The sequence below is a fragment of the Lissotriton vulgaris genome, chromosome 3_1 (genome assembly GCF_964263255.1).
Source record: "Lissotriton vulgaris chromosome 3_1, aLisVul1.2, whole genome shotgun sequence".
NCBI classification, from domain to species: Eukaryota; Metazoa; Chordata; class Amphibia; order Caudata; family Salamandridae; genus Lissotriton; species Lissotriton vulgaris.
Window position 1 is genome coordinate 1,140,452,501 of NC_141689.1, and position 13,835 is coordinate 1,140,466,335.

General features: G+C 45.3%; 1 protein-coding gene across 1 annotated transcript in view; it reads right to left on the bottom strand.

Annotated features, from left to right (window-relative positions):
* The window catches only part of FAM13A (family with sequence similarity 13 member A), a 1,072,469-nt gene that overhangs the window by 575,745 nt on the left and 482,889 nt on the right, over positions 1-13,835 (bottom strand). The gene's annotated exons all lie outside the window — the stretch shown is intronic.

Below are 13,835 nucleotides of genomic sequence, written 5' to 3' on the forward strand. Positions count from 1 at the left end.
CACAAAACGTGTGCAATATTTCAACCATGAATGTGGAATAATGCGCAGCAGCAACTCCCCACAAGTGGTGGGAACTGGACAGAACGATTAGATTTGTAAATTGGTAAACAGCCACATATCACATGTTTGTATGTTTGTGAACATTACAAACTTGGATCCTAACCCTTTCCTCTCTGGACAAGGTCAGTGATTTACTCCTACAACTCCCCTTTTAGGGTGGGAGTGAAACAGAACACCTCCTAACATGTGGAAGGACTGCAGCTTCTCCTCGGAGGGGAAGGGAAAGTACATTTCTAAATGTATGCTAAGTAGAATTGAGTGTAAGAATTGAGCCCACGAAACAAGTCATATGCCATTATCAGTAATAAGAATGGAAGCCTATGCCTGGTGCAGCTTTTAAAGTGGAGGATGGCACCTTGTTTAAACCTGCTGTGTTCCGATCCTTGACCAATCTTTTAACTAGTTTGAAGAAAATGAGCTAAAATGCGCCAACAGGCGCAAACTGAGAATGGCCGAAAGGAAATGGAGACAACATCCCTCCTCCCCCGAGCTGAAAGCCCTCAGAAAAACCAGAAACCAAAATAACAAAAAGATAATCAATTCCAAAAAAGAATTTATAAGAGCAGAACTGGACAATGCCATAAACAGACCACGAAAACTCTTCGAGATCCTAAAACAACAGTCAAATAAACTAGCCAAAACGGTTCAAGAGAACTCAAAAACTCCCATAAGCTGCGAGGAATTCTCCTAATTTTTCACGGAGAAAACCAAACTGCTAGAAGTTGAGCTCACAAGTGCCGCGGCTAACCTTCTGACCCTTCCTTCACCTAAAAATGAGGCCAATGTGACAACAGAGGGTCTTCAAACAAAAAATAAGGCAAATTGGGACACATTTGAATTATACGACCAGGAAAAGATCGCCAAAACGCTAGCGAAACTCAGACCGAACAACCACTATCAAGACCCTCTACCGGCAAAGTGTGTAAGAGAAATCAGCCACACTCTAGTTCCGATCTGGACCGAGATAATAAATGCTTCACTTGCACAAGGGACCCTCCCTGACTGCCTAAAAACAGGTCAGGTTGTGCCCATCATCAAAAAACCGACAGCGGATGCAACAGACCCGAATAACTATCGACCAGTGACCAACATCCCTTTACTGGCCAAACTTATTGAGAAATGCGTGCAGGGCCAACTGAGTCAACACATCGCTAAGTTCTCATTACTAGATGATTGCCAATCTGGATTCAGAACAGGGCATAGTACTGAAACTGCAATCCTGCATATTGTTGATGACGCCTTACAAGCCCTAGACCGAAATCAAGCATGCCTACTGATTCTCCTAGACCTGTCATCAGCATTTGACACGGTAAATCACGAAGTACTAATGACCAGGCTACAAGACAGGATGGGTTTGTCCGGAAACGTGCTGAAATGGTTCAATTCTTTCCTACAGAACCGGACTCAACGATTCCTGGTCAACCAAGCAATCTCTTCCCCGCGCCCTAACGCAATCGGGGTCCCGCAAGGTTCAACGTTATCCCCAGATCTATTCAACTTGTATGTAGAACCTCTCACGGAGATTCTTCGAAAATCACAGATATCCTATCACATGTATGCAGACGACACGCAAATATACATAAAGATCTCCTCCCTTGATGACATTGACCTAATGAACGAGACACTAAAGAGAGCTTTGCAATGGTTAACCACTAACCATCTGAAACTAAATGCCCATAAAACAGAATTCCTGCTAATTTCACCGACAAGGAGCCAACCCGAGGTAAAGGAATGGACTAAATTGGTGACTGCGCTAAATTGCACCCCAACCCTAGTTAATTCAGCTAAATCACTAGGAATTACGTTAGATGAGAACCTCGACATGAAAGACCACATTAACTCAATGGCCAAGAGCGCCCGTTTCCACTTGAACTATTTAAGAAAACTGAAACCGTTTATCTCAGAGGCGGATCTAAAACTGGCTATCCAATCCCTAGTTATCTCGAGGATTGAATACGGTTGCACCACGTTAGCTGGCCTACCGAAAACATCCACAGCACCACTAAAAGCCTGTCTCAACGCAGCGGCAAGACTCATCACGGGATCGAAGAAATTCGATCACATATCTCCTCACCTGAAAGCACTAAACTGGCTACCTTACGAGGCCAGAATTCAAATGAAGATGGCCTGTATTACCCACAAAGCGGTTCACTACAACACGCCTAGATACCTAGCCAAGAAAATTAAGCTATCGGGAGGTAACAGACCAACTAGAAGCGCTAAGGAGTTGCTATTGCGGCCAGCCTTTTTCCGTAAGAAAAAGACCTATGACCGAGCGTTCTCTGGAGCCGCCCCCAGAGTCTGGAACTCACTCCCTCCAAACATCAGGAAGATTCAAAATACTGTAACATTCAAACGGGAACTGAAGAGCCACATGATGAGTAAATACCCTACATAGAGAAGCCTACTGATCACTGGTATGAACATTTGCGCCAAAAAGAAGGATGTCCTCGTCATGAATATTTTGAAGATCAATATCTGACAAATGACTGATTCCACGTTCAAGCCTCGGCTGTACCCTTCACTACTACCTCACATCTATGTGATCTTATAACTGTATCTCACAGCCAAAACTATATAACCTCTACCTCACTTTTGTTTATCTATATGATCCTTGATACAAGCTAAGCCTTATTCAACTCTTAATGCTAATTGCACATGTAATTGCACTGGTAATGCTATATAACCTTACCTCACCGAGCTGTGCTAGATGCCTATGACACAAGCTAAGCCTTTTTCACCTCACAGGCGTTAGGAATATATATATCTAATCACCCCCTTATAGCATATCGCCTTCTACCTCATATCTGTTTGTGGTTATAATTGCAATTATAATGTCAATCTGTAATCTACCTTCTATGTTAAGCGCTCTGATACCCACAGGTCTTGTCCCCGCTATACAAAACACTATAAATAAATAAATAAATAAATAAATAAATACATTTGTTATTTCAAGACTCTGGACTATCTGCAGGTTTTTGTAAAAAGAGAAGCAAGAGTGGTAAGATACAGATTTAGATCTGGAAGGAAATATTCTACTGTAACCCAAACGCAAATCTGGAAGAATCTCTCAGCCAATGAGTGATGTGTCGACCAAAAGAATGGTTGATGTAAGCATCAACTTGTAATGTAGGATGATGGGGATACATACAATCTAAATTTAAAGTTTGTGAAGCCATAATGAACAAATGGACATTACACGGGAATCAGGGGGTGGAGGAGGTTGATCTTTTATTTTAAGTGCATTAGGCTGTCGTTAAATCACAGTATGCTTCTTGTGCACTTTATATGAATTCATGCTAAAATCCCCAAATAAGTAATGTAAGCCTTCTGTTCAATTAGCGGACTCCCATTTGATGTTAACTTTGCTCCCAGGGTTTGAGAAAGTCCACTCAAGTCCATTAAAAAGGCATATCAAACTCTATAAACCAGCCAGTTTATGTGCCCCATGTGACTCCATGGTCATATATCCTGTGGCAACACCCCTTCTCTCGATTTTACCACCGGATGGTGCTGAAGATTACATACAAAGAAACAAGAAATACTTTCGCCATATATGACCATGGAGTTTGTCGGCTGACAGTCTCCACCCCCTCGTTGAAGGACCTGTCGGAAGAAATACTCACCTCTAATAAGGCTGTCCCACCTTCCTTCTTCTTTTAGTTCTGATGAAGACCCGCCACGGATGCACACAAATCAGCACATTTATCTAGTGTCGAAACGTCGACGTTCTGTTTATGTATCGGTCCACACTGAGTCTCAACGAAGCAAAGCGATAAATTATCCGTTTGAGACTACTGTATTCTAAAGTGGACACTCATGATGTCATGTTTCGTCTATATGTATGATTATTTTGGTACTTTTCAAATATTTACAGCACTCTGTCACCAGTCACGACCTATTCACTCAATGTATACCCAGTCCATGTGTTTTGTTTGTTTTGAACAGCTATTTAAATAATTGTGAATTCAGTCGCTATAACAGGGGTCTCCAAACTGGTCCTGGAGGGCTGAATCCATGCCAGATTTTTAAAATAACTACATGTATCTCAATGGGGATATCCCAAAAATCTGGCATGGATCCGGCCCTCCAGGACCGGTTTGGAGACCCCTGCGCTATAAGGTTTATACTAAAAGATTTACCTTTACACCTATTGTGGTCAGTGTATGTTTCCTCATATAACCTTCATTGGATATATTGTTTTATTTTTGTATTCAATACATTCTTCAATTTAATTGTGATCCCCAACAGAACCATTGTTGTTGTTTAGTTTCCTTACCCAGGTTCTGAGGGTTACCCCATTACTTCTAATGATAACGCTTTATCCACCATCTTGGTCAGTAGGAACACAAAGATTCTCAACTTTAACTTGGCTAGGTGATCCCTGCCTCTGAAAGGTCAAGGAAAAAGTCTTGCGGACTGCCCAATGGAGGAGCAGAACTAGCGTCTGAGCCTCATTACATAAAAAAATAGAGATTGGCATGGGGTGAAATTTCAGGGAGGAAACGAGGCAGGGGAATGATTGAGATTCCGAATTACCCTGGTAATTCCTCATTTCAAAGGGGGCATAGAGAAGGAAGGTGTTACATGGTCCTGCCATTGTGAATGTGAAGAAACAAATGCAAAAATCCAAACTTTCTGCAGCCTCCCACCCATTACTCCGCTGCTCCACTGGTTTGGCTCTGACATGTTGCTACAGCAGAATTCCTATTGATCCAACGACAATGCTCCAACTCACTGCCTGTGGCTTCCTCTGAACTAAGAAGATACATGTGACATTGTAATAAGTAAATGTATCCATTATATTCGAAAATTTATTTTGCCTTGCTCCAAAAAGAATACATGATTTTGCATGTGGAGGAAATTCCAAAGATTAAAGAGGAATGAAAGGTGGCAAGGGTAAAAGAGGATAGGGGTAGCAAATGGGCCTGAAAATAAAACGAAATAGTTGAATCAGGCTCCACATATGGCTTATTCAAAAAGAATTTGATTCTCATAACAATTATCCGCTTTTTTTTCGTACTATATGGCCCATTAGTTAAAGCTTAATTTCTATTTCGGTCTAAGAAAGTTTAGACAAGAAAGCACCTCGAATTGAACATCAAAGTTCAACTGTCAACAGAAAGAAGTTAAGTGACGTTCTGCTGTCCCCCCCCATGCTCAGCCACTCTCCTCTCTGCACAATCTTTGACCTTAGCTATTTTTAGGACACGTTAACCATACATTTGGTATATACTTCCTGCAAGTCTCAAGGTCAATAAGAACCTTCAGTGAACTCGAAAATGAGGAATTCAAGGAGATTTTGATTAGGTTGTATTTTCTTGATATCCATGGGTTTACACTAGGGATTTTAGTTTTGAATGTATGTGTGTGTGTATATGTATCTCAAGGCAGCTCACATTCGTCCTGTGACGGTGCAATTCCACGAGGGAGAAAACACACGAGCAGGAACTCGAAGTTCCAGAATGCTTTTCCAGTATGCACCTGAGCAAGCCCACCAGGAGGGGGGGGGGGGGGGGGGGAGTAATCATAATGACGGACGGCTCCAGCTCGTAATCACTGCCTCATTTGCATACCAGCCCGTGAACAAGAAGCATGTCAGCTTCGATCGCGTCGGGCGTTTTTAATGGGAATTCAGAAATACTGACCTGCTGGAATAAGGGACGCTTTTAAACACACAGGAGTCCGGCTTGTCATTGTGTGCGTTCCAAGCAAGTGGCACACCCTTTTTTTTAAAAGTATTACGGCCAGTCCATGGTAGTGGAATTGCACCGTCACAGTAAGAATGTGAGTTGCCTTGAGATACTAGAACCTCAAACCGGCAGAATGACAAGACAGAACAGCTGAACTGGGTCCGTCTTTCTCCCAATACCAACTGGAGGGTGAGAAGCAAAACTAAAGAAATGGATGCAAAAAAGCAGGCAGACCCCACCAGAGGGAGAAAACACACGAGCAGGAACTCGAAGTAGGAGTAGTAAAATCTTTATTCGGTTTCATTTTTACAAAGAGAACCATAAAAGTGTACAGACATTTTATAAAATTTAACAATACAGATTAAAATTCAGTTTGGTAAGAGATCATCATTGGCTTATCAAATAATTTTAGAGGTTGTTTTTTTTAAAGGTTTAGCCTATGCTTAAAAATGCATTTTAAGAAGGTGCTAACAACTTTACACACGTAAGCCGAATTAAAGAATTGTAACCATAACATAGCAGGGCGACATCTTCTAAAATGTAAAGATCGAAGCAGAGGTATTAACCACAGTTTGCGATGAGCAGAATAGAATTTACAAAACAAAACAGTGTGCATTGTTGACTGTTCTGATAGTTCGTCGCATGGGCAAAGAGTTAAACATTCATCCCAGCTGTTTCTTTTAGGGAATGCTACCACCCTATGGAAAATGTTCAACCTAAATCTCGTTAATAAAAAGCGTTCAAACTGCGAGTTTACGTATGTTAGATAGGGTTCCATTTCCAGGGTGGACATAACTGCTATGGAATGCTGTACTGATTGTTTCCTGATCTCCACAGTGATGCGAAGCTCTTCGAAATAGCTCAGTGCTTTTACCTTTAGTTCTTTTTTTGTTATTTCGGCGATGGTTTCAGGATTGTAATAGTACTCCGGCATTCCCAGGTCTGCAAAAAGTTTCTTTACATATGTAAGCCAGGCTATTTTTTCGGCCCTGTCTAGAGTCATACAGTCCATGATTATAGCTTTGGTAAGTGTGTTTTTTGTTGAGACCCATATTCTGCGCCACAGAAGTACTGGTTCAACTTTAGCCAGATCTTCGATGTGTGGGAGTCCCAGTTCTGCATGACAGGCATAGGTGGAGGCTCTTTTTGGGACCGCGAGCAAGAATCTCAGAAAAATGTTTTCTGCTACCTGCAGGGCATTTGTATTTTTGTGTCCCCATAGGCCCGCCCCGTATAGAGCGATGGAATGGCACTTGGCTCTATATATCTTAAGTAATTTTACCTGAGGTTTTTTCCCCAGTTTTTGAGCAAATTTCATTAGGGCGGCGATAGAGCGCAGCAGTTGGTGTTTGCGCGCTTCTATGGCTGCTCTCCAGGTGAGTCTCTCATCTATCATAATCCCTAAATAAGGGTACTGGGAGGTGGTTTCCAGCTTTTCATTATTTAGGAAGATAGCTTTTCCCTGTTTCCTGGCTTGTCCCGCCACCATCACATAAGTTTTTTTTATATTTATGTGAAGGTCTAGGTCGCTCATAAATTTAGCGTAGGTGTTCAGGGATTTTTGGAGCTCTCGTGGGGTGCGTGCTAGGAGCACCGCGTCATCCGCGTACAGGAGCGCGGGCACCAATCTCTTGTTCACTCTGGGCAGGTCCAAACCCCCCCTCAACATTTCCGCCTCGAGACCATTTGTGTAGAGGGAGAAGAGGAAGGGGGCGAGGACGCACCCCTGCCTGACCCCACGCTCCACAGAAAATGGTTCCGACAATTCGCCCCGTACTCCAAAACGCACCCTGGAGGAGGCGTTCGAGTAAAGTTCCCTGGCCTCGTCTATTCCCATATCGGACAGCAACACCCACAGTTTTGCATGGGATACGCAGTCGAAAGCCGCGGAAAGGTCGACATAAACCATGTAGACCTTCCCGCGTTTTGCCGACACGTATTTTCCCAGCAAAAGGGCCAGGTTCAGGGCTTGTTCCGTTGTTCCAAGTCCCTCTCGGAAGCCGTACTGGACATCCGAGAGGGCCCCGGTATCCTCTGCCCACTCCTGCAGACGCTGGAGTATCACTCTTCCCAGTACTTTCCCCAGTGAGTCGAGAAGGGAAATAGGCCGATAACAAGTCACCTCCTCTCTATTGCCCTTTTTAAAGATGGGTACTAATATAGATTGTGTCCAAGAGTTAAGTAAACCTTGCTGCATTGTTGCATTGAAGACCCTAGTTATGATGGGAGCCCACAGGTCTATTTTGAATTTAAAGAAATCGACCAGGACCCCATCAGGGCCTGGCGCTTTTCCGCTCTTGCTAGCGTTAACTGCCGTGATAACTTCATATAATTGGATTTCCAATGGGATTGGGTATACTTTATCCTGATTTAGGGAGTGTCTTCTATCTATAGGGACTACAGGCTGGGTTTGTCCAAAGATCTTAGCAAAGTGATTGACCCAGGTTTGTCCCTCAATGGCCACATCTTTGCTAGGGTGGTCGTCTGTGTCGTTCAGGAACGGTGCTTTTACCACCTTCCAAAATAGATCGCTGTCTTTATTGAGTGAACTTTCGTGCAGCTGATCCCATAGGGCCTTTTTTAGTTCCTCTTTACGCGCTCTACACGCTAGCCTGTATTGTTTCCTCAGGATCCTAATCTCCTCCTGGTTTCTTGTTGTTTTTGACAGGGCTCTCTTTAATTGTTTATGGGCAGCCGTACAACCTGGACTAAACCAACCTTTTTTCTTTATTTCCTTGGGCCCTTTCTGTTCCTTGGTAAGGCATTCATTTACTTTAGCTAATATTTTTTTAAAGTGGAATATTACATTCTCATCACTCGCCTCAAGGTCTACGCAATTAGATATAGCAAATTCTGCTTCGGTTACCACTTTATGTGTCAGCTCAGTTGGGTCAATCTTTCCCCACCACAGGGTGTAGCCATTTGTTTTTGTAAGCTGTAAATTATTTTGGGTGAGGGTAGACATCATAGTCTGGACTATTGGCTGAGCTTGGTCTAAGATTAGAACAAAAACTAAGGCCGAGTGGTCACTCAGGGTGTTAATTTTAGTTTTAAAATTTGCGGTCCTATTTACTAGGGATGCTGTCGTGAGAATGTAATCGACAGTTGTTTCGTGGCCCCTGCCAAGGTAGGTGGGATCCAATTTCCCAGTTAAGGGGTTAATTTGATTTAATATAAGTAGATCCAACCTCGACAGTGTTTCATTTAATAGATCACCCACCGCTGAATGACTAAAGTGGATTATCTGGCCTTCTGAGTCACCTCTAATCCCGCAGACATCGCAATTTGACATCGTACAAGGATGGTGATTAAAGTCACCTCCCCATACGATGCTTGCGGGTTCCAGCCCTGGTCTTAGTCTCGCGCCACTAGATAATTTCTTGCAAAGGGCCCCCAGCATTTTTAGCCTATCATTTTCCCCTGTATTATCATATAGGTTAACAAGAATTACTGTCCTCTTTGTCGTGAAAGCCAGCTTTAAAATTTGGAAGTTGGGTTCTAAGCTAAGTACAGTCACTTCCAAACCTGGTATAGTATTAGATATGCAAATTGCCAGCCCTCCTTTGGCTCTTCCATGCGTTCCTGCGATCCCTGCTGAGGAATAGGTTTTGTAACCTACAAGGTGCATTTCTTTCGTAAGCCATGTTTCCTGAAGGGCTACTACTTGACAGTCTTTGACAAAATCTAATATAGTTCCATCCACCATTTTTTCTCGGAGGCCCGCAACATTCCAGAACATTATCTGGATTTTTTCTATTCTCATGGTGAGGATCTGTCCTTCATTTAGTCCATCTTCTGTTTGTCTTGTGACCGTGTCTGGCTCTGGAATAGGTTCCCTATTAGTTCTGATGGGCCTCGCATTTGTTTCGGTCAGTATGCTAGAGTCTTTCTGCTCCCTCGGACTTGTTCCATGCAATTGGGTAAGTTGAGGTTGGCTTGCGTTATTGCAGATTTCAATTGGAGTGTCTGGAACTGTGACAACCAGGGGGGTATTCTCTTTTGTCATGAAGGGTTGTGCGGGTGAAGATTGGTTGCTGGCAAGTCAATCTATTCCGTCTAAGCCGCTCAGGGCTGAGAAGGGGTTAAATGTAGGTATGTTGTAGCCTGAGGGGATCAGATGGTAATTGTTGTTAAACGGGTTATTTTGGTAAGGCTGGTGATAAGGTGGGTGTTGGAATTGATTTAAAAACTGATTCTGGGTGAATTGATGGCCTACTTCTCTCCACTCAGGGCGCTGCCTACTAATGCGATGGTGAGGTGGCTTGTTAATTAATTCCCGTGGGTAGAAGTAGCTAACGTAGTGTGTTGTGATGTTGTCCCCTCCTGTAATCTCATACCAATCACCTATAGTTCTTACCGCCCTGTGATCCTTAAAATTGATAATTATGACGTCCCCTCTTTTGTCTTTCGGCCTAGACCCCACCCAAACAGCCCGCCTGACCGACAGAATTACCCCGTTAACGTGTGCAGGGAGGGGTCTATTCTGCTTCAACCAATAGACGGTTTTATTTTTTAGCGCGTGGTATGATTCTCTGTCCCCTTCTGCTAGTTCTGGTACTCCTGCCATTACGATTGTGTAAGGTGCAGATTCAGGAGGTAAATCAACTATCCTACGTCTAGGTCTATATGGGCGCTGTGATAACTGTTCGCCCATCTCGGTAGTTGGTATAGGGTTCGTTGGGGGGTTAGAGGTGGTGTTAGATGCGGGGAGGGTTCTTTCTGTAGGGTTCTTCCCTATCGTGTTTTTGCCCTCTACGGTTGGTTTTACCCCGTCTTTTACCTGATTACTGTTTAATGGTTTTGGGGTATCTTTTTTTGTTGTTTCTTTTGAGGTTTTTGCTACCGCTTTTTTCCCTTGTGTGGTTCCTGGTTTCATGGACGCACTACTGGTCGATGGTTGGGCCAGTAGAGGTGCGTTTTGGTCTGTGGGGTTATGTGCTGGGTGTTTGTGTGGTTGTGTGGATAGTTTAAGAATGGCCACAGTATTTTCTTCTAGTTGTTTACCCAGTTTTTCTAGATGGGAGCTTATTAGTCTTGTTCTCTCCAGAAGAGGAAGCATGAGAGCCTTCACTATTACCTCTATTCTGGATAGAAGTTCCGCCTCCATTTCAGGAAGTAATCCTGTCGTGGTGCGGGTATTCTGCGCCGTGGTGGTAAGAAGAAGGGGTGTTGGCGGAGGAGGGGTTGTGTTCAGGATGGTGATTGTACTAGAAGCGGTAGGGGAAGATTGTCGCTTTCGTTTCTTGGTATGATTGTTTATTTGATCTAAGGGAGGTTGGGGGGGAAATGGAGAGATTTGGGGAGCTAGATAGTCTAGATGCATTGGGGCTAACTAGAGTTATTTCAGGAACCGGTTCTTGTTCTGGTTCTAGTTCATTTCTAAGTGGGTGAGTGATTGTATCCCTCGCGTCGTTTCCCAAAAATGAGAGTGAGTTAATGTTAGAGGAGGGAATAATGGAGGATTGAGAATCAGAGTCGATCAAATGTGGGGAGCGGGCATTCCCAATCAGACCTAAGGAGGAGCGCTTATCGGTTAGCAAGTCCATCGATAAGCGCTTTTCAGTGTCCGCTATTTCTTTTTCTAGGACAATTGTGACTCTTTTAAAAAATTGATCAATGGATCCTGTTACTGGCCCCCTCGATGTGTTTACAGTAATATTCCTGGGTTTTGCATGGTCCGAAGGCATGATTGTTCGGGTATCTATTTGACAAGAGGCGATATCTAATCCGGCTTGAGGTTAGTAGATTTAGTAGATAAATCCTTTGAGGTAGTAGCAGAGGAAGGGAAAGTCGATTACCAAAGGTTGGGCGTTAAGGGGGTGGCCCGTCCTGTCCTTGTTCGACCTTGGACGGCCTTAGACGGCCCGCCCTTTGCCCGGGCTTCGCCCCGGGCGCTCCCGCGCAGCGGTGCGCTATGTCACTAATAAGGCGGTGTAAGGCAAGGGGCGGGGCAGGCAGGGAGAGCGACCCAGGTGTTGCGGGTCTCGACCTCACGCAGGGACTCCTGGGAGATTGAGTCCCTGCGGGTCAGCTCGCAGCCCTGCGGCTCCCAAACGATGGCTCACAGATGTAGGCAACGCAGCGGGACCCACGCAGCGGGTCCGGCAAGGAGCTGGTAATAATCCTCGCGTTACCTCCTTTCAGGGCAGAGGGTCTTCCAGTGACTCCCACAAACGGCAATACAGCTTTCTGATGATCCCAGCGAGGGTTGGTGCAGCAGGTCCTTATCTGCTGAGGCGAGGGCGGGGCAGGCAGGGAGAGCGACCCAGGTGTTGCGGGTCTCCACCTCACGCAGGGACTCCTGGGAGATTGAGTCCCTGCGGGTCAGCTCGCAGCCCTGCGGCTCCCAAACGATGGCTCACAGATGTAGGCAACGCAGCGGGACCCGCGCAGCGGGTCCGGCAAGGAGCTGGTAATAATCCTCGCGTTACCTCCTTTCAGGGCAGAGGGTCTTCCAGTGACTCCCACAAACGGCAATACAGCTTTCTGATGATCCCAGCGAGGGTTGGTGCAGCAGGTCCTTATCTGCTGAGGCGAGGGCGGGGCAGGCAGGGAGAGCGACCCAGGTGTTGCGGGTCTCGACCTCACGCAGGGACTCCTAAGAAATTGAGTCCCTGCGGGTCAGCTCGCAGCCCTGCGGCTCCCAAACGATGGCTCACAGATGCAGGCAACGCAGCGGGACCCGCGCAGCGGGTCCGGCAAGGAGCTGGTAATAATCCTCGCGTTACCTCCTTTCAGGGCAGAGGGTCTTCCAGTGACTCCCACAAACGGTAATACAGCTTTCTGATGATCCCAGTGAGGGTTGGTGCAGCAGGTCCTTATCTGCTGAGGCGAGGGCGGGGCAGGCAGGGAGAGCAACCCAGGTGTTGCGGGTCTCGACCTCACGCAGGGACTCCTGGGAGATTGAGTCCCTGCGGGTCAGCTCGCAGCCCTGCGGCTCCCAAACGATGGCTCACAGATGCAGGCAACGCAGCGGGACCCGCGCAGCGGGTCCGGCAAGGAGCTGGTAATAATCCTCGCGTTACCTCCTTTCAGGGCAGAGGGTCTTCCAGTGACTCCCACAAACGGCAATACAGCTTTCTGATGACTCGAAGTTCCAGAATGCTATTCCAGTATGCACCTGAGCAAGCCCAACAGGGGGCGGGACAAAGTAATCATAATGACTGACGGCTCCAGATCGTAATCACTGCCTCATTTGCATACCAGCCCGTGAACAAGAAGCATGTCAGCTTCGATCGCGTCAGGCGTTTTTAATGGGAATTCAGAAATTCTGACCTGCTGGAATAAAGGACGCTTTTAAACAAACAGGAGTCCGGCTTGTCATTGTGTGCGTATCAAGCAAGTGGCACACCCTTTTTTTGATTGATTGATATATATATATATATATATATATATATATATATATATATATATATATATATATATATATATATATATATATATATATATATATATATATATATATATCCAAAACTAACAGTCCCAACTTCGGGAAAGAGCCAGATGAGACCACCATTGCGTGCAACAGATCTTTATTTTGAAGGACAGCATGCCAGCAACAGAGTCCTTTGAAGTGCGAAAATCATACCGAATTCAAGCCAAACGCGTTTCGAGTTGCTCTCTTCTTCAGTGGCTTGTGGAAAGTGCAGGGGGAAAGAGTTTTACTGGTGCTTCTGTTCATAAACGTCTCCCGCCCGGTTGGGCGTGGCTACACGGCCTTCTGGGAGACGTAGTCCACACCGCATGCAAACCTCAGTAGGTACCTTGCCCCCAACACCAAATGTCCAACAATGACGGTGCCCCTTCTCAGGTATCTTGCCCTGCTTTGTTGCTGTGATTCCTGAGGTGAGCACACACCTTACTGTATCGGTGCGCATTCCTTCTCATCCGCTTAACGCAGCATCTGGTGACGCCGCCGCGGACCTGCTCAACAAACAGCAGTCGGCTCTCTCCCCCGACCCGGGCAGGCCGTTTAATAAATCCAAAACTAACAGTCCCAACTTCGGGAAAGAGCCAGATGAGACCACCATTGCGTGCAACAGATCTTTATTTTGAAGGACAGCATGCCAGCAACAGAGTCCT